Source organism: Amblyraja radiata, chromosome 33 (assembly GCF_010909765.2).
Source record: "Amblyraja radiata isolate CabotCenter1 chromosome 33, sAmbRad1.1.pri, whole genome shotgun sequence".
In the NCBI taxonomy this organism is placed as follows: Eukaryota; Metazoa; Chordata; class Chondrichthyes; order Rajiformes; family Rajidae; genus Amblyraja; species Amblyraja radiata.
The window spans coordinates 13,122,457-13,142,180 of record NC_045988.1 but is presented as its reverse complement, the minus strand read 5'-3'; the positions used below and the strand labels follow the sequence as shown (position 1 = coordinate 13,142,180).

Genomic DNA, 19,724 nt, shown 5'->3' with positions numbered 1-19,724 from the left:
CTGCCACTTTCAAAGTGCGAACACTCAGTCTCCTTGAATCGTAAGTTAGACTGCCCGAGGTAAAACTTCAGTTGTACTCCCAGAGAGCAGAGGGCAGCCCATTCATGTTGTCAAAGCAGAAACACTGAACCCAGGCAGCAACATAGGAGCACTACATGGAGGCTGTGAACAGATCTTGCTGATTTATTTGGGAACATTATATCCCTTCACTCCCAAAGTTCACATTTAACCAATATGCAATTACTGAAAGACTGCATCTTGACTTGCACCACCACAGAGAGTTCACCAGAATTAAAGAACGGGATTCTTCTCTTCCATCACTCTGCTCAAGCAGTTAATCAATACATCTCACTAGCAGAGGCAATCAGCGCCGTTGATAGTGCGTTTGCTACAATAGACATTGGCCACACTCTTGTAAATAGTTTGTTAGACATGGTACTTCCATCAGAAATTACGCTGATAGCAATCTTTAATATAAACGAGAATCAGTGTTTAAAACAATACCTATTCACAAATAATGTGTTGGGAGGGAATGCAGATGCTAGCTTATACTGAGGATAGACACAAAGTGCTGGAGTAACACAATGGGTCAGGCAGCATCTCTGCAGGAAAAGGATAGGTTGGCTCGGAACCCTGCTTGTTTCAGTTCGGAACCCTTCTTGTGTCTATTCATCAATTCATCCATTGGTACTTTAATAGGATATTGAGTGTGAGACGTTCTGATTTTGCACCATTGTAAATTATGCAGCCACAGCAAAAGATGAATGTTTATGTTACTTTGCCTTCATTGAAACTACCAGGATAAGATCAAGAAATATATTAAGTGTCCATCTCCTGCACTGATGCACAGCCAAATACATATTAACATAGAACATAAAACAACACAGCAGTAGAACAGGCCCTTCAGCCCAAAATGTCTGTGCTGTACATGATGCCAAAACCATCTTTTAATGACCTGGACATAATCCATATCCCTCCATTCCATGCATATCCATACACCTATCCAAAAGTCTTTTAAATGCCTCTATCCTATGTACCTCAACCACCATCCCCAGCAGGTTGTTCCAGGCATTCATCACCCTTTGTGTACAAAAGTTGCTTTGCACGTCTCCTTTAAACTTTGCACGACTCACCATAAAGTATTGGTATTTGATTTTAGTATTTAGTATTTGACTTTTTCCATCCAGGCAAAATGGTTCTGACAGTTTTTTCTGCCTTTGCCGCACATAATTTTATATATTTCTATCAGGTCTTCCTGCAACCTCAGCATTCCAGCGAAAAAAATCCAAGACTCTTCGACCTCTACCTGTAGCTAATACTCTCCAATCCAGGCATCATGCTGGTAAATCTCCACTGCACCCTTTCCAAAGCCTCAACATCCTTTCTGTGAGTGGACAACCAGAATTGCATGCAATACTCTAAATGCAACCTAATTAAAGTCCTATAACGCTGCATGATGACTTCCTGAAAAAAACACATAGCAAGAAGCAAGTAAGAAAGCAAGAAACCAGAAAATAAGCATTCAGGGCATATGGTCCATACCAATTTATAAATACAATCTGTTTTGTCATTGCATACAATTAATCTGATGAAAGGACCTTCTGAAATAAATAATTAACAATTACTTGTTATAACAAAGACTAATTATTCATCTCTGCTTGGACCAGCAACGATATTCCATTCCAGAGGCTAAACAAGGTATGTCAGTGACGTACATAATCTCTGCTGGAGCTAACACTGACAATGCAATCTACAGTCTACAGAAGGATCTTGATCAGCTGGGCAAGTGGACTGAGGAAGGGTTAAAAGAGTTTAATTCGGATAAGTATGAGGCGTTGCATTTTGAGAAGTTGAATCAGGGCAGGAACTTCACAGCGAACGTTAAGGTCCCAGGGAGTGTTGTAGAGCAGTGGGATCAGGAATGTTACAGGTATACATAGTGGTAAAGATGACACATTGGCCTTCATCAGTCAGGGAATTGAGTATAGCAATTGTACAAGGCATTGGTGAGGGCACACCACCACCAACCATTTGCTGTGCTTTATTTCAAACCAACCACCACCAACCATTTGCTGTGCTTTATTTCAAACCAACCACCACCAACCATTTGCTGTTCTTTATTTCAAACCAACCACATTTTCATTTTCAAACCACATTAAGGGCACTCAAGGTCAGTAAAACCACACTCACAGTTTAGTAGACATGTGTTCAGTGTTATTCACAGCTCATACTGAGAGACGTGACCCTCTTGCTCCCCCATCTTGCAGAGACTAACTGAGGCACTCAACGCTTCCAGGTTTTATAGTCCTTCCGGAAGGGGCGTGGCCATCAGGAGAGAGAATCTCAACATTTTTTAAACACTAATAACTCTTTTATTTTTAATCGATGGGAAAATCCTCTTGTCCTGCACAGCGGAGGGGGGCTCCGAGTAAGATGGCCAAAAATCACAGCCGTAAGTCGCAGCGTTTTTTCTAAAATCAATATATAGAACAACAGGAAGTGGTCAAGATCAGACTTTTAGTAATATACTAGACTAAGTGGGACCCGTTGGGTCCCAGCATCACACAGGAGGGCTGGTCATCCAACGCAATATACCACCTCTCCACCAATTCTAATATTGGTGGCCAGTTGGGGGGGGAGGGGCTTTCTGGACGCTAGTATGGGTGTTGTGGGCTGAAGGGACTGGTTTCCAGAGGGCTAGTATGCAAATTGTGCGCCAAATGGATTCTTGGGCTGGCGTCTCAGTCAATCAAGCCTGTTGTGCTGGCAACTCACTCACTCACGGCTGGTGGGCTGGTAGTTGACTCACGGCTAATCCTTGAAATTCCATTTCAAGCAGGGTATAAGGCCACCAAATTCAAGTGCAGTTTCTTACCACTTCTAGCAGGGTGCAAGGCCGACAAATTAAAGTGCAGTTTCATACCATTTGAAGTAGGGTGCAAAGCCACTAAAGACAGTGAGTCGTGACCTCTCCCTCCTCCATCTTGCAGAGACTGAGCCACACCCACATTTCCGGGTTTTAAAACCCCTCCCCCCACCGGAAAAGGTGTGGCTTTCATGGAGTGATTGACAGGAGAGAGATTCTCAACATTTAAAAAAAAACTAATAACACTTTTATTTTTCATTGATGGGAACAATTCTCTGCACCTGCTCAGCGGAGGAGGGACTGAGTAAGATGGCCAAAAATCACAGCCGTAAGTGGTAGCGTTTTATCTAATATCAATATACAGTGCAAACAGGAAGTGCATTTGCAGTAGTGCCTTTTAGCTTCAAGCCAAAGCACCCAAGCCGCCATCTGCAGTAAGTAGTGCATTTCAACTTCATGACACCATTTGCAGTAAGTAGTGCCTTTCAACTTCAAACCACACCCAAGCCACCATTAGCAGTAAGAGGTGCCTTTCAACTTCAAGTCAAAGCTCCCAAGCCACCATTTGCAGTAAGTAGTGCCTTTCAACTTCAAGCCAAAGCAACCAAGCCACCATTTGCAGTAAGTAGTGCCTTTCAACTTCATGCTACCATTAGCAGTAAATAGTGCCTTTCAACTTCAAGTCAAAGCTCCCAAGCTACCATTTGCAGTAAGTGGTGTCTTTCAACTTCAACCCACACCCAAGCCATCATTTGCAGTAAGTGGTGTCTTTCAACTCAAGCCACACCCAAGCCACCATTTGCAGTAAGTAGTGCCTTTCAACTTCAAACCAAAGCTCCCAAGCCATCATTTGCAGTAAGTAGTGCCTTTCAACTTTGTCAAAGCTCCCAAGCCACCATTTGCAGTAAGTAGTGCCTTTCAACTTCAAGCCAAAGCAACCAATCCACCATTTGCAGTAAGTAGTGCCTTTCAACTTCATGCCACCATTTGCAGTAAGTGGTGTCTTTCAACTTCAAGCCACACTCAAGCCACACCCAAGCCACCATTTGCAGGAAGTAGTGCCTTTCAACTTCAAGCCAAAGCAACCAAACCACCATTTGCAGTAAGTAGTGCTTTTCAACTTGAAACAAAAGCAACCAAGCCACCATTTGCAGTAATAGTGCCTTTCAACTTCAAGCCAATGCACCCACGCCCCCCATTTGCAGTAAGTAGTGCCTATCAACTTCAAGCCACCATTTGCAGGAAGTAGTGCCTTTCAACTTCAAGCCAAAGCAACCAAGCCACCATTTGCAGTAAGTAGTGCTTTTCAACTTCAAGTCAAAGCTCCCAAGCCACCATTTGCAGTAATAGTGCCTTTCAACTTCAAGCCAAAGCAACCAATCCACCATTTGCAGTAAGTAGTGCCTTTCAACTTCATGCCACCATTTGCAATAAGTAGTGCCTTTCAATTTCAACACCCAAGCCAAGCCAACAAGGGGAGGGGAGGGGGGGGGGGTCACTTTCTGGAGTGCTAGTATGACCCATTTTAGAACCAATAGACATTTTTTTTGCAAGATTTAGAACCAATAGAGACACTTTTTGCAAGCTTTAGAACCAATAGACATTTTTTGCAACCTTTAGAACCAATAGACATTTTTTGCAAGCTTTAGAACCAATAGACATTGTTTTGCAAGCTTTAGAACCAATAGAAATGTTTTGCAAGCTTTAGAAGCAATAGATATTTTTTGCAAGCTTTAGAAGCAATAGACATTTTTTTGCAAGCATTAGAACCAATAGACATTTTTTTGCAAGCTTTAGAACCAATAGACATTTTTTGCAAGCTTTAGAACCAATAGACATTTTTTGAAAGCTTTAGAACCAATAGACATTGTTTGAAAGCTTTAGAACCAATAGACATTTTTTGCAAGCTTTAGAACCAATAGAGACTTTTTTTGCAAGCTTTAGAACCAATAGGCATTTTTTTTGCAAGCTTTAGAACCAATTGACATTTTTTGCAAGCTTTACAACCAATAGAGACACTTTTTTTGCAAGTTTTAGAACCAATAGACATTTTTTGAAACCTTTAGAACCAATAGACATTTTTTTTGCAAGCTTTAGAACCAATAGACAATTTTTTTGCAAGCTTTAGAACCAATTGACATTGGCCATAGGTGGCGGCGTTCTCTCGGAAATCGCAGCACAGAAGGCCAAAACCGATCAAGAACAGACTTTTAGTAATATAGATATATACACTTGATTTTCACTTAAAACACATTTAACACATTTAACAAATATAACTTGATTTTTAAAGAAAATTTAAAATACAGTAAAAAAAAAGAAACAAACAAGTTACTTTCATTTTCTTTTTTTATACATGTCAACATGTATATAAAATTATATATATACATATCTATCTTCTATCTATATATATATAAAACTGTGTGGCTGTCGGCTAGCTGTATGTGTTTCTGCCTGACGTGTGGCTGCCAGCCTTTGATTCGTTGCCACGACAACACCCGACCCACAAACGCCCTGATTTTTTCCATTTCGGTAGATATTTCACTTTTCATTCCAAGTATCCACTCCTCATTAAATTTTGTCGTGTTTATGTACACATTTTTAAACAAATCCTTCTCCCCCTCCCCCCCCCCCCCCCCCACTCACTCATTTTGTCGCCTCCTGCTGGCCAGCGACCATAACGGCTGCTGGCGCCCGCATCTCACCTCAAAGACGCCATTTAAAAACAGCCGCACTGCTGATTCCTGAGCCGCTTGAGTTGGAGGACCACGTCTCCCATGGGGGCTACGGGTGGGTAACGGCTGCATTGGGGGAGCAGACCCAACGGGTCTGCACTTGGTCGAGTAAATAAATAAAATTCTTAGCTTTTGTATTTAGATAGCTGTTAATTGCTTCTAAATGCCTCGGTTCAACAAAGATAATGTTAAACAGTGTAAAGGCCTTTTGTCAGTAGGAGCTATCAGAAAGACAGCTCCTAGCTGGGGATTTAGCTCACTAATCACTGCTCACAGCCCTCTTTGCCATAACAGAAGCACCAGTAGAAACCTGGGAGCTTTGCAGTCATCAAACCTTGTTGTGACTGTGGGTCAAGGAGAGTGAACAAGAGCGATGTCCCATCAAACACTAGCACACGATGAACATAATCTGCAGCGTTATCTGGAAATTAGAGGATAGACCACGATAGGCTGGGCTTTTCAAATTAGATAGCTTGTTGATCGGAGAAGATCACAAATTATTTAATCAGCACTCTACAAATGTTCAATGATCCTGAAGTGAAACTACTCAGAGCTTCGAGAACAGCATGAAATGCAGCTCTGCTAATTACTTGTTACTGCTTTAATGATTGTGGTAACACTTCATTTTCTAAAAGAGGGTGTTATTACTGAGTAAAATGCAGCTTTTGGGACTTGAATTCCCTCCGATGTTTGAAATCCATCGTGTCTGTCAGCCGGGATCCCTACCCTTGGACAAATGATAGTGTGTTCAGTGTCTCCAGCTGGTTTGAGTTTGCGTTAAACTTCGAAAAACACTTTAGCCCCGTCGCCATTCATTACCTTTCACAATCTACATGTAGATGTTTTCTCTCTGCTTGTTCTTGCTCCTGTGAAATAGCAGCAAGATTTGGTGAGGTGAATTCACACTAGAGGCCTCATGATAATGAAAAGAGATGCCGTATGATTCTGAAAATCAGGGTGCAAATGCAAGAAAATATGCATAGGATTGGATACAAGGAACTGCAGATACTGGTGTACAGAAACAAGGACACAAAGTGCTGGAGTAATCCAACAGGTCAGGCAGCATCCATGCTGAACATGAATAGGTGATGTTTCAGGTTGGGACCCAGACTAAAAACTAAGGCTTTGTACTTTCTCCCCGTGATTGTGGGGGTTTTCTCTGAGATCTTCGGTGTCCTCCCACACTACATACAGGTTTGTAGGTTAATTGTCTTGGTATAAGTGTAAATTGTCCCTAGTACATGTAGGATAGTGTTAATGTGCGGGGATCGCTGGTCGGTGTGGACTTGGTGGGCCGACGGGCCTGCTTCCATGCTGTATCCCTAAACTAAACACAGACAGCGGCTGGTCCTGGACACAGAGCTGCCCATGATAACAGGCTGCTTCAGATTTTATAGACCAACAGATAGAGATTGGTGGAGGAGCAGAATAACACCAGCCTGGGCCATGGAAATAGGTGCCTTCCTACTCACAGTGGGGGAAGGAGGAGGCCAGTAAACAACAGTGACCCAACATTTAGGACGGGTGAGGGAGGGACGATGGCTGGAGGCCCACAGCAGCATGAGGCTTGTCAGAATCAGGCAACACTCATAACAACTGGAGCGTGGACTGGACTTGGAAAATGGTGGCAAAATATGATGCCACTTGCATGCGGGCACACTAGACTATTTCTGTACGATTGCTAATCGGGGGTGGTATGGTGATACTCGACTCAGCTGTTTGTAAGGAAAGAATGTGCGTTTGCACTTTGCACATGTGACAATAAAGCACCATTCAACCATTGATTAAGAATAAGGGGTAGACCATTTAGGAGTGAGATGATGAAAAACTTTTTCACCCAGAGAGTTGTGAATCTGTGGAATTCTCTGCCACAGAAGGCAGTGGAGGCCAATTCACTGGATGTATTCAAGAGAGAGCTGGATATAGCTCTTAGGGCTAATGGAATCAAGGGATATGGGGAGAAAACAGGAACAGGGTACTGATTCTGGATGATCAGACATGATCATATTGAATGGCGGTGCTGGCTCGTCGGGCCGAATGGCTTACTCCTGCACCTATTATCTATGTCTATGTTCCTACATTTGATAACCAAAGGAATATCAATTCAGCTGACTCTCCCATGAATAGTGAGGTGTGTACGTTACAGCCATGGGTAAAGGACAGCACCCACCTCTGAGCACCACCGTTCAGGGAAGGTGCAGAGGAGTTTTTACCAAAATGACAATATTCATGTTTTCCAGTGAATTTCCAGTCTGTGAATTTAATTCTGCATCCCACTTGCACGCACACCTCTCTCTCGATAAGCTCAATCATTATTCCAGCCAGGCTCAATGTAAGCTTGAGGAACTGCATCTCATCTTCCTAAAAAGCACGGCAAGACTGAGTTCAACAATGGCAGGTAACTAGTCATTCCAGCCGCATATCTCCAGGATTCAGTTTCCCCCTCTCCCCTTCTAGTTTAATTCCTCCTTCAGCCAACACTTCTGTGTTTCACTCAGCATCTCTCCACTCTGTCCCAAACCTCTCCATTAGTTTTCTCTGTCGCTAAAAACTCATTACCTTTTTCACTTGTCCCTGTTCAAGTTGGAAGGTCACCAAGCAGAGTTTTCCTCTGTTTTCCTCTCTTCACGGATGCTGCCTGATCTACTAGGTATTCCCAACATGTTGCACTTTTATTTGTCATGCATGACTTATCCATTCAAAATGACCTTTCACAGAGATTGGAGAAATTAGATTTCTCTCCATAGAGCACAGTTGCATAATGCCCCTGTCCCACTTAGGAAACCTGAACGGAAACCTCTGGCGACTTTGCGCCCCACCCAAAATTTCCGTACGGTTCCCGGAGGTTTTTGTCAGTCTCCCTACCTGCTTCCACAACCTGCAACCTCCGGCAACCACCTGCAACCTCCGGGAACCGCACGGAAACCTTGGGTGGGGCGCAAAGTCCCCAGAGGTTTCCGTTCAGGTTTCCTAAGTGGGATAGGGATATTAGGCTACAGAAAGCAATTAGTTTACACAATGTGTGCATTTGATTAACTAACTTTTTTGAATCTGCCTCCTCCAGGTTTCAATGTAATCTTCAATCGCTGGTTAGATAGTGTTGAGGGGGAAGCTGGGTTGTGGGAGTATCTTGAACAGTTCATCCATACAGCTGGAATAGGTACAATGTGCCAATATTTCTCCGTTTGTGCCATTGGATTCTTTGAATCTACTGTTCACTCTACAAAGCGTACAAGTGCAAAATACCAGAAAATGTTGATTTTTTTTAGGACTCAAATCCTTACCAGATTAACCCTTCATTTTGGAAAATCTGTCTAATGATCAAGCACTTAGTTTCATTTTCAGTGGAATTCAACTTTACATTAACACGACTGAATGGGCCAACACTGTCCTTTCATCTCTGGAGTGTTTGAATACATTCCAGATCGTTGGGATGAAAGGCTTCTCATTCTGCTAGCTGTAAAGATCATATGAACCATTAATTTACATGCTAACAGCTCTGTTCATGGGAAATAATGGTTCACAGTTGAGGATTAGTTGGCAGTCACTCAAAGTCCATCAAGATAACAGTCATGGGAACTAGAAAATACACAATGTTATTGGTTTGTTGCTGAGACTATACTGCATGGAGACAGGCCTTTTGGCCCAACTCATCCATACTGAGCAAGTTGCCTAACTGAAGTTGTCCCACACCCCTGTGCCTGGCCCATGTTCATCCAATCCTTTCCGATCCATATGAATGTATCTATGTGTATTTTAAATGCCATAATTGCCACTTCCTCCGGCAGCTCATTCCATCTACCCACTGCACCTATATGTTGTCTTGTAGATCCATTTTAAATATTTCCCCTCTCACCTTAAACCTGTGCATTCTAGTATTAGACTCCCCTATCATGGGGGAAAGATTGTGGTTGTTCACCTTTCCTATGTCCCTAAGATAGACACAAAATGCTGGAGTAAATCAGTAGGTCAGGCAGCATCTTTGGAGAAAAGGAACAAGTGACGTTTTGTGTCAAGACCCCTTTTCAGAATCTTTGTCTCTCATGATTTTATTAACCTTGATAAGGTCATAGAAGACCTCAGACTCCTTCACTTCAGGAAGAAAAAAACCCAGCCTATCCAGCTTCAGAGTAAAGAAAATAGGTGAGCTATTATATACATGAATAGGAAATGGCTGCATTTGACAAAAAAGATTTTCTTCAGGCAACTTACTCTTTTAGTAAATACTCCATTATAGGCTGATAACATTCAATGGAAAGTGAAAGGCTTTGAAGATAGCCTGGATTTTGCCGTCGTGAGCATAATAAAACTATCAGTCTAAGTCATCATAGGTTGAGGAAATTGTCAGCAGTGTTGCAAAGCCCTGGCATAGCTAGTTTAACATGGAAATCCCAGAGCTACTGTCAGTGACTCTGCAGGCTGCTCGATTTACTGCTGCTTTCACTGCAATCAAGGGAGATCACTTGCACTGATGTGAATGCAGCCTATTTATGAATGAGCCCTGCTGTAAAATATCCAGCATTTTTACACAATGTTTAACTTAGCTTTTAATGGTGTACTAATCCATTAATAATAAACCATCTGGCCCCAAAAACCTATCCAGAGTCTGTGTGCTGCAATTCCTTCAATTTATTATCACAAAGTGAAAGGGCTATTTTTCAAGGGTACTTTTTACGATTCTTCACTTTCTGCTTCATTCTCTCGATCGTTATTTAATACTCTATAGTATTTAAATTATTAATTAAAATTTGTGATTTTTGTTTTCTGGTTGACTGCGCGAGAATTCTTAAATGTGACCGGCTATTTAGCCAGTTTAATTAAATCATAGCTGCCGGGTGCCCGAGATCTCGTGGAATTGATGCCCACAGCAGCGTTCACTGGAAAAAGAAGAGATGTCACTTCCCTTTATTCAACATCTTTCGTCAGTTTAAGTAGTGAGAGTTTTCTTGGAGATTATAAATTCAATGGCAACACATTGAGTCAGGTGTAGACGCAATGAACTGCAATAGAAAATAGACAATAGGTGCAGGAGTAGGTCATTCGGCCATTCGAGCCAGCATCGCCATTCAATGTGATCATGGCTGATCATCCCCAATCAGTACCCCGTTCCTGCCTTCTCCCCATATCCCCTGACTCCGCTATTTTAAAGAGCCCTATCTAGTTCTCTCTTGAAAGCATCCAGAGAACCTGCCTCCACTGCCCTCTGAGGCAGAGAATTCCACAGACTCACCACTCTCTGTGAGAAAAAGTGTTTCCTCGACTCCGTTCTAAATGGCTTACTCCTTATTCTTAAACTGTGGCCCCTGGTTCTGGACTCCCCCAATATAGGGAACATGTTTCTTGCCTCTAGCATGTGCAAGCCCTTAACAATCTTATAAGTTTCAATAAGATCCCCTCTCATCCTTCTAAACTCCAGAGTGTACGTCCAGCTGCTCCATTCTCTCAGCATATGACAGTCCCGCCATCCCAGGAATGAACCTTGTAAACATACGCTGCAGACCCTCAATAGCAAGAATGTCCTTCCTCAAATTAGGGGACCAAAACTGCACACAATACTCCATGTGTGGTCTCACTAGGGCTCTGTACAACTGCAGAAGGACCTCTTTGCTCCTATATTCGATTCCTCTTGTTATAAAGGCCAACATACCATTCGCTTTCTTCACTGCCTGCTGTACCTGCATGCTTACTTTCATAGACTGATGTACAAGGACCCCCAGATCCCGTTGTGCTTCCCCCTTTCCCAACTTGACGCCATTCAGATAGTAATCTGCCTTCCTGTTTTTGCTACCAAAGTGGATAACCTCACATGCTTCCGCATTAAACTTCATCTGCCATGCATCTGCCCACTCCCCCAACCTGTCCAAGTCACCCTGCAGATGCTGGTTTACAAAAGAAGATGTAATGAGCTGTTGTAGCTCAGCGGTAAGGCAGCATCTCTGGAGAACGTTTCGGGTCAGAACCTTTCTTCAGACTCAGAGGTAAACAAATAGCTGTTCAAATAAGGAGGAAAAGGAATGATGGGCGAACAACTAATGGAAGTGGACAAGAGCCCAGTTACAAAACTGTAAAATGTCCACCATTCCTATTCATGCCTTGGTAAACACAGATGTCCAAGACTTCATGACAGGCTTAAAGAGACTGCAGCTGGAGAACTATCCCTCAATTCATGTGCCAAATCGAAGAGCCCAGTAATATTATTGGGGATTTTAGGGCAAACATTCAGAAGATAAAGTGATAAGTAAGTTACTATTTTAAAACTCAAGCTTCCCTATTCGAAACTATCAGCATTTCTTTAAATAATTAAAAACATAAATACTATTTATTAAAATATATTAAAAATACTGTCAAACAGAAACATTAAAATTGAGCATTGTAAGTAAAAATCACGTAGAACCTGCCTCTTTTACCTCATCTCCTGGTTTGTAATTGCCATCTCAAGCGATGGTGTTATGGCTGAGGGGCCAGGTCTGGCTGGTGAAACATTGCAGAAGCAGATTCTCCACTATAATCCTTGAGAATCCCAGTGTGATCGGGCTCCGCCAGTGGATGTCTCGTCGTGTGCAGTGACAGGTGAGCATCTGTTGTCTGCTCATCCACAATGCCAGGGCTGCCCAAGTCCGCGACGCATTCACATGTGACCTACCAAATGCCGCAATCTCCCAATGGAACTAGGGGGGCCATTAGTTTTAATGGGAGTTCTGGGTTAGCTTCGGTGAGGACACATTTACTGAGATGACAACGTTTAATAGATCCAACATGATTATACCCTGCTGAGGTTTCAGTACTTTAACAAGATCGCTCTCTAACAAGAAACAAACAGAAGAAAGACAACACAGCACCTGTCAAGTCTTCAGTTTTGTGATGTACTCTTCAAGCTTTTAACTAGTCCAATATTTTCAGGCAGTGAGTAAGTCATTTTGCATGACAAGGAAATGCAGGAATGCCTATTGAATGACAAGGAAATGCAGGAATACGCCATTCCGCTCCTCATACTTGCTCCACCATTCAATCAGATCATGGACGATTATTTATCTTGGCGGCAATTTCCTTCACTAAACCCATAACTTGTCAATTCCCTTAGAATCTAAAAAAATACCAATCTCTGGAATGAATATATTCAGTGACTGAGATGTGGCAAATGAAAATCAGAGGTTATGCAAAAAATAATAGTGGGCTGTAAACAAAACCGTGAAAAGCTAGTCAAATATTTGCGTACCATAAAATCACTTTTGTTATCAATATTGTTTTTTTAGGCTCCCAACCAGCAGTTCCTTGAGACGTTTGGACAATCCAGACTGCCTGGAGGAGTCTGGACACACTGCCTTGCCTCCACACAAACAGCACCGGAGATCAGGACTGAGCCTGCATCACTTTAATTGTGAGGAAGCAGCTGCACTAGCTGTGCTGCTGAGCTGTCCATGGTGCTGACAAACTCTGGTCTTTAGAGAAAACATTCTCTGAAAGGAAGATCATATCACATGAACATCACAGCACAGAACCAAAGAATCAATATCAAATTAACATTTTCTAAACTCTCGAAATTTCCCCATTGCCCTATCTTATGTGCAAGCTGCAAACAAATCCAATCCAGAGCAAATTAAATAAATATATCTAAAAAGGATACAAAGTGCCAGAGTAACTCAATGGGTCAGGCAGCAACTCTGAAGAACATGGATAGGTGATGTTTCGAGTAGGGACCTTTTTGCAGACAGGCAGAGTCTGGAGGAGGGTTCCGACCCAAAACTTCACCAATGCATGTTCTCCAGAGATGCTGCCTGACCCGAGTTACTCCAGCACTTTGTGTCTTGTGTTTTGTAAACTAGCATCTGCAGTTCCTTGTGTCTCAAATAACTATAGCCGCCTGCTGTCACGATAAAGATCCTTAAGTGAAATGAACTCAAACCACTGAATTCAGTGTCCAAGTGGGTGTGACTGCATGGCATAATGACTATATTTTGTCACTAGTTGCCAGTCTTTTGAGCAGTTTGAAGAAATAGAAATGTCTTCCTAATGCAACAGGAAAGAAAAAGGTTAAAGAATATATTTTGGGTACAATGAGACCAGAATGAAACATTGAATGTTGAACCTTCGAGTTGAGACGGTGTTTAAATCAGTAGATATTCCATGTTGTACATCAGCATCCTTCATATAGTTGATCTGTAATATACTATACCAGAAAACACTCTAGAGATCCTCAAAATAAAAGTTGACCTCTTCAGCTGAATTCAAACTTATAGATCCCTTGGGATTTTCTACACGCTACCTTCGAGCAATTTAAAAATTAAAACTGATATATTACAAATCTTCAAAATTCCCACAAGAACGTTAAGTCCACAATTTGCCATCCTCTGGGACTCTGCTACCATCACAGTATTGGTAACAAATTCAAGCTATTATAACACCGGCCACCTTCCAATGCTCTACATCACAGAGACGATTACTGGGAAGTTATGGACAAAGTGTACACAATCATGAGAGGAATAGATTGGGTAAATGCATAAAGGACATAGGTTTAAGGTGTGTGGGGGAAAGATTTATTAGGAACCCGAGGGGTCGTTTTTACACACACAGAGTGGTGGGTGTATGGAACGAGCTGCCGGAGGAGGGAGTTGAGGCAGGTACTAGCGCAATGGTTAGGAAACATTTAGACAAGTACATGGATAGGACAAGCTTAGAGGAATATGGGCCAAACGCAGGCAGGTAAGATTAGTGTAGATGGGACATGTTGGCCAGTGTTAGCAAGTTGGGCTGAAGGGCTGTTTCCATGCTGTAGGACTTTATGACATTAAAACCTTGTTGGAAAATCATGTTGAACTTGATTCAACTTGATTGGTAAACTTGATTGGTAAACTTCCAGTGTCTTTTCCCATAAATCCCAAGAATTTATTGATTTTGCCTCATGTATATGAACATGAAAGTCATGAACTTGCAGAGAGAAACCAGTCACTGAATTTGTTGCAAAGTTCCATCGGTGGGCCCTGGACCCTGGATACAATCATACGCCTCCCACAGATCCTGTGTCAGGTGAGAGTCTGAGAATCCAATCACCAAATGAATATTCTTCTAATATACACGAGAAATCTTGGGCAAGGTAAGTTATATTTGGTTTGAATAGTTGTATATCAGATAAGGTTCTTAATTATTTAAATACATTTTACAATATTTTCTGTTTACTTTTTAAAAAAAATTGTTATTATTTTAGTTTTTTGATTATTTCTGCTTTAATAGTTTCTTACTCTGAGGGACTTTCAGAAGCTTTAAAAATCTTTGAAAGAGGACAAAATGAGGGGTGATGCATCATCACCAATTGAACGCACAGTTCCAGTGTTCCGAGTTCCGAGTTCCGAGTTCCGAGTTCCGAGTTCCGAGTTCAATCTTGATCTCGGAAGTTCTCCCTACACCTATGTGAGTTCCTTTCAGGTGCCCCAATTCCCTTCCACATACCAATGACATGCTTGCTAGTAGGTTAATAGCCCACTGTGGGGTTATGGGAGCACTCTGAGACCAGCACTGACTTAATGGACCAAAATCGTGTCTTTCATGTCATGAGAAAAATTAGAAATTTCTCTCTGCACATTGGTCTAGTGGCGAGATTTCTACCCTGTTGGTATCTCTGCTGATGAAGCAACAATCTATGTCATGCCTCTTGATTTGTGTCCTTGTTTAGGTAATCAAATATTCAATTGATCGCATTCAATTAGCTGTGAAAATCAGTATCTATCATCATGAAGTGTGGTAGGACTCCTTGCTGCTGTTACTTTCTTGATGCAAAATATCTATTCAATTACTTAAAGTATCAATAAGATGAAGATTGCTATAAACCATGTTTTACTTTCCCCTTAACGCAGCATATTTGGTGTAAATAAATTGGACTTCCTGTCTGCAGAACTAGTCAATGCACATTCAGATTTATTATGGTTCTGGAATGAAGTTAGAAACGTGATGATCAGGATCCGTATCTGATCTGATTCAATGTGTGCAGATTTTGGGTTGGCTGACTGTGATTATCTGCGGAGCCAAGGAGAGTCAAGAGTCCGATATAAGATATCAGGATTGATTCCTCGTCTCTGCAGTCCAACCACAAACTGCACATCTAGGAACAATCAGTCAACCACGTCTGCTCCAGGCAGTGCATAATCTATGAGGCATTAACCCAACCTGCTGAAGGTTTCCAGTAACACCTCTTTGTGTTGCACATCATAAAATAATTGAAAGTTAGAGTTTCAACAAAATCTGGACTATATTATATCACAGCATAAAAACTCATAAGAGTCAGCAAATATGATGAAAAAGAGAAATGTTAAAACCTGACAGGATGTCAATGGGATCCTGATAACTCAATGACAGGCCGTTTTTTCTCAATAACACGGAATATGAACTGATCACACCCCCAGATTCAATTGAGCGGACTTCAGCAGAAGTTAATCTATATGACACTATTTCTGAATTACTGTACCTGTCTTTGATTCTTTCAGTAATAGCTTAGAAATAAAACAAAGTTAATCATACTGTTTAATAAATACCAATTGTCCATGTAAAAGATAGTTAGTTCACTGTTGCTAGGATAAAGGTGAAGATGTTAGGAACACCGATAAAAGATGCGGCAAAGTGATGGATTTCAAGGAGCAAGGTCAAGGTCAAGGATGAGGAATGGGGTAGGAAACTAATTTCGGACTCGCTATGTATAGTGCATTGTAACATTAATGATAGTCAATGAGTCAACAAGGAACAACTCAAATGCCATGCCTGTAGATTGGCATTGAATTTGCACTGATCCTGGCTCTTGAATATTATAAATAACTTTAGATCGCAAACTATCTGTGACAAACACTTGCATTTGTCATGTATGATATAGAGGTCAGCCAGAACATTTGAATCCAACAAACCAAACAGTAGGTTGTAAATTGGCTTGATACTTAGGTGATGAGATTAAAAATAACATCAGATGATTAACTTCTTGTTGGATTTTCTCATTTAAAAAAAATCTGTCCCTCATTTACCTATAGAGTAGAGAAGAGCCTTCTGTGCAAAGTCAAACTGGGAGACCAGGAAATTGGCTGAAAGGACCAGGTTCAACATTCCCTGCTCCCAATTTGCTCTTCCCTCACTCCTTGCAAAAGGTCTGATCCTCCTCTCTGTTAAGATTAGAAATCACCTCGCTGGCATCAGTTCTGAAGGACTTGTTCCCATAACATTACGTGCAGGAGCGTCAGGGGTTATGGAGAGAAGGCAGGAGAATGGAGAGATAGAATGGCAGTAGACTTGATGGGCCGAATGGCCTAATACTGCTCCTATCACTTATAAACGTCTGCAGGCTGGCATGGCAGTGGTGGAAGAAGCAGACATGGCAGTGGCCCACAGAAGGCTGCAAAGAGTAAAGGTTGGAATTCAAGTGCAGAACGCCCACTAAAGACTTGCTGATATACAATTATCTCCTGTAAATTAGCAATTAGTAGCTATTTTATTGGCCTCTCAAAACAGAAATATATAACATACTAATGACTTCTAAATACCAAACTTAACACGCTTGCATGCTTGCAGAATTTGTGATATTCCTTAGATTTTATTTGTTGTTAATTGTGATGAAACACGATTACAAAAGTAGCATTTTATTATTAGATCATAAATTCACAGGTTCAGAATTTCATGTGATAGGAGCAGAATTAAGCCATTCAGCCCATCAAGTCTACACCACCATTAAATCATAGCTGATTTATCTTTCCCTCTCAATCCAAATCTCCTGCCTTCTCCCTGTGACCCCCTGACATCTGCACTAAACCTTCTCTGGACCCTTTCCAGCACCAACACATCCTTCCTCAGATATGGAATCCAAAATTGATCACAATACTTCAACTGTGGTCTGACCAGTGCCTTATAAAGAAAGCCTCAGCATTACATCCCTGGTCCTTACATGCATTGAAAATCCAGGCTCCTTATCAATGTAATAATAGAACAAAATTCGCAGCATTGTACTGCTGTCAATTGGATTGTAAAATCCTAACAAGTGCTGTGCAACACGTCATTTCGATTCATTTACCTTAATTAGTTGTAAACCAGTGGGTTGTGGTTTTGCGTTTGGTACTTGTGTTTCCCAGGTTTCTTGTCAGGTAATTACATGCCAGGCAGTGAAAATAAATTGCTGAGGGCCTGGCAGGGGAGATCATTTGAATGAGTCTCTGGGATAATGAGATCCTTGCTGCTTTTGTGCCATTAAACCTCTTCAATTGAAATAACTATCATCCGGTGAGGACCAATTCATACCCATAAGCCAACTCCTGAGCCCGTTTCTATCAAGTCATTTTCACTAGGGAGTTGAAGTCCAATATGCAAAGCTGGCACAAAAGCCAAAAATAGGAAACAGAAAATAGCTGATAAGGTTCAAGGTTTAAAAGAGAAAGGGAGAAACTTTTTAGTGAAATAATTTGCCCCTGGCGCTGAATGTGTGCAAAAAGGTGTGTGCACATCTGTATATTATGTGCCACAGAATCAACGGTGGCAATTGAGTTGGAAATTAGTCTAAACACTGGCCGCTCCTCCTGTCTGTATGGTAGAGAAGCTGTAAACACTGGCCGCTCCTCCTGTCTGTATGGTAGAGAAGCTGCTGAGTGGTTACATCACCGCCTGGTTCGCAACACAAATGCCCCAAAAAAAGATTATAAAGTGTGGTGGGCAATTACCGGTCCATCATAGGTACTGACATCTGCTTCATCAAAGGGATCTCCAGGAGGCATTGCCTTAAAATGGGAGCCAGCATCATCAAAGACCCACACCACCCTGGCCACACTCTCATTTCATTCAATGATTCAATGATATCTCGGTACAGTGAAATGCTTTGTTTTGCATACAACCCGGTAATATCATACAGCAGACCTCACCGAGGGAGTACACAAGAGTCACCACGTTTCTGGCACCGACAAAGTTACAAACAGTTCATTGAACAGTTTTATCTTCTGCTCGCAGCGGCGAACCCGGCCTGCTGTCATACACGGCAGCAGGCGGCCCCCTGTACTCCTACCATTGGGAAGAATGTTTAGGAGTCTGTAAGCCCTGACCATTACTGCAGGCTCAAAAAATACTTTTTCCTAACATCTGTCAGACTCTTGAACACCACAGGGCACTAACCTCAATTATGAACTATGGACTGTCTTTGGTTGCACTCAGGGCATTTATTTTTGCACTCAGGGTATTTTGCACTAGACCTGAGGTTACTAATATGTTTAATTTTGTTTCTTATCTAATATCTGTGTGCGTTGTGTTTATAGGCCTATAATGCTGCTGCAAGAATTTCATTATTCGGTTGTTGGTACATATGACACTTAAACACTCTTGACTTAGTATTAATGATCTGGATGAGGGAATTGAAGGCAATATCTCCAAGTTTGCGGATGACACTAAGCTGGGGGGCAGTGTTAGCTGTGAGGAGGATGCTAGGAGACTGCAAGGTGACTTGGATAGGCTGGGTGAGTGGGCAAATGTTTGGCAGATGCAGTATAATGTGGATAAATGTGAGGTTATCCATTTTGGTGGCAAAAACAGGAAAGCAGACTATTATCTAAATGGTGGCCGACTAGGAAAAGGGGAGATGCAGCGAGACCTGGGTGTCATGGTACACCAGTCATTGAAAGTAGGCATGCAGGTGCAGCAGGCAGTGAAGAAAGCGAATGGTATGTTAGCTTTCATAGCAAAAGGATTTGAGTATAGGAGCAGGGAGGTTCTACTGCAGTTGTACAGGGTCTTGGTGAGACCACACCTGGAGTATTGCGTACAGTTTTGGTCTCCAAATCTGAGGAAGGACATTATTGCCATAGAGGGAGTGCAGAGAAGGTTCACCAGACTGATACCTGGGATGTCAGGACTGTCTTATGAAGAAAGACTGGATAGACTTGGTTTATACTCTCTAGAATTTAGGAGATTGAGAGGGGATCTTATAGAAACTTACAAAATTCTTAAGGGGTTGGACAGGCTAGATGCAGGAAGATTGCTCCCGATGTTGGGGAAGTCCAGGACAAGGGGTCACAGCTTAAGGATAAGGGGGAAATCCTTTAAAACCGAGATGAGAAGAACCTTTTCACACAGAGAGTGGTGAATCTCTGGAACTCTCTGCCACAGAGGGTAGTTGAGGCCAG

The 19,724-nt window shown here is 41.9% G+C and overlaps 1 protein-coding gene across 1 annotated transcript in view; it reads right to left on the bottom strand.

The window, feature by feature from the left end:
* igsf9b (immunoglobulin superfamily member 9B) overlaps window positions 1–19,724 on the bottom strand; it is a 478,541-nt gene that overhangs the window by 325,873 nt on the left and 132,944 nt on the right. The gene's annotated exons all lie outside the window — the stretch shown is intronic.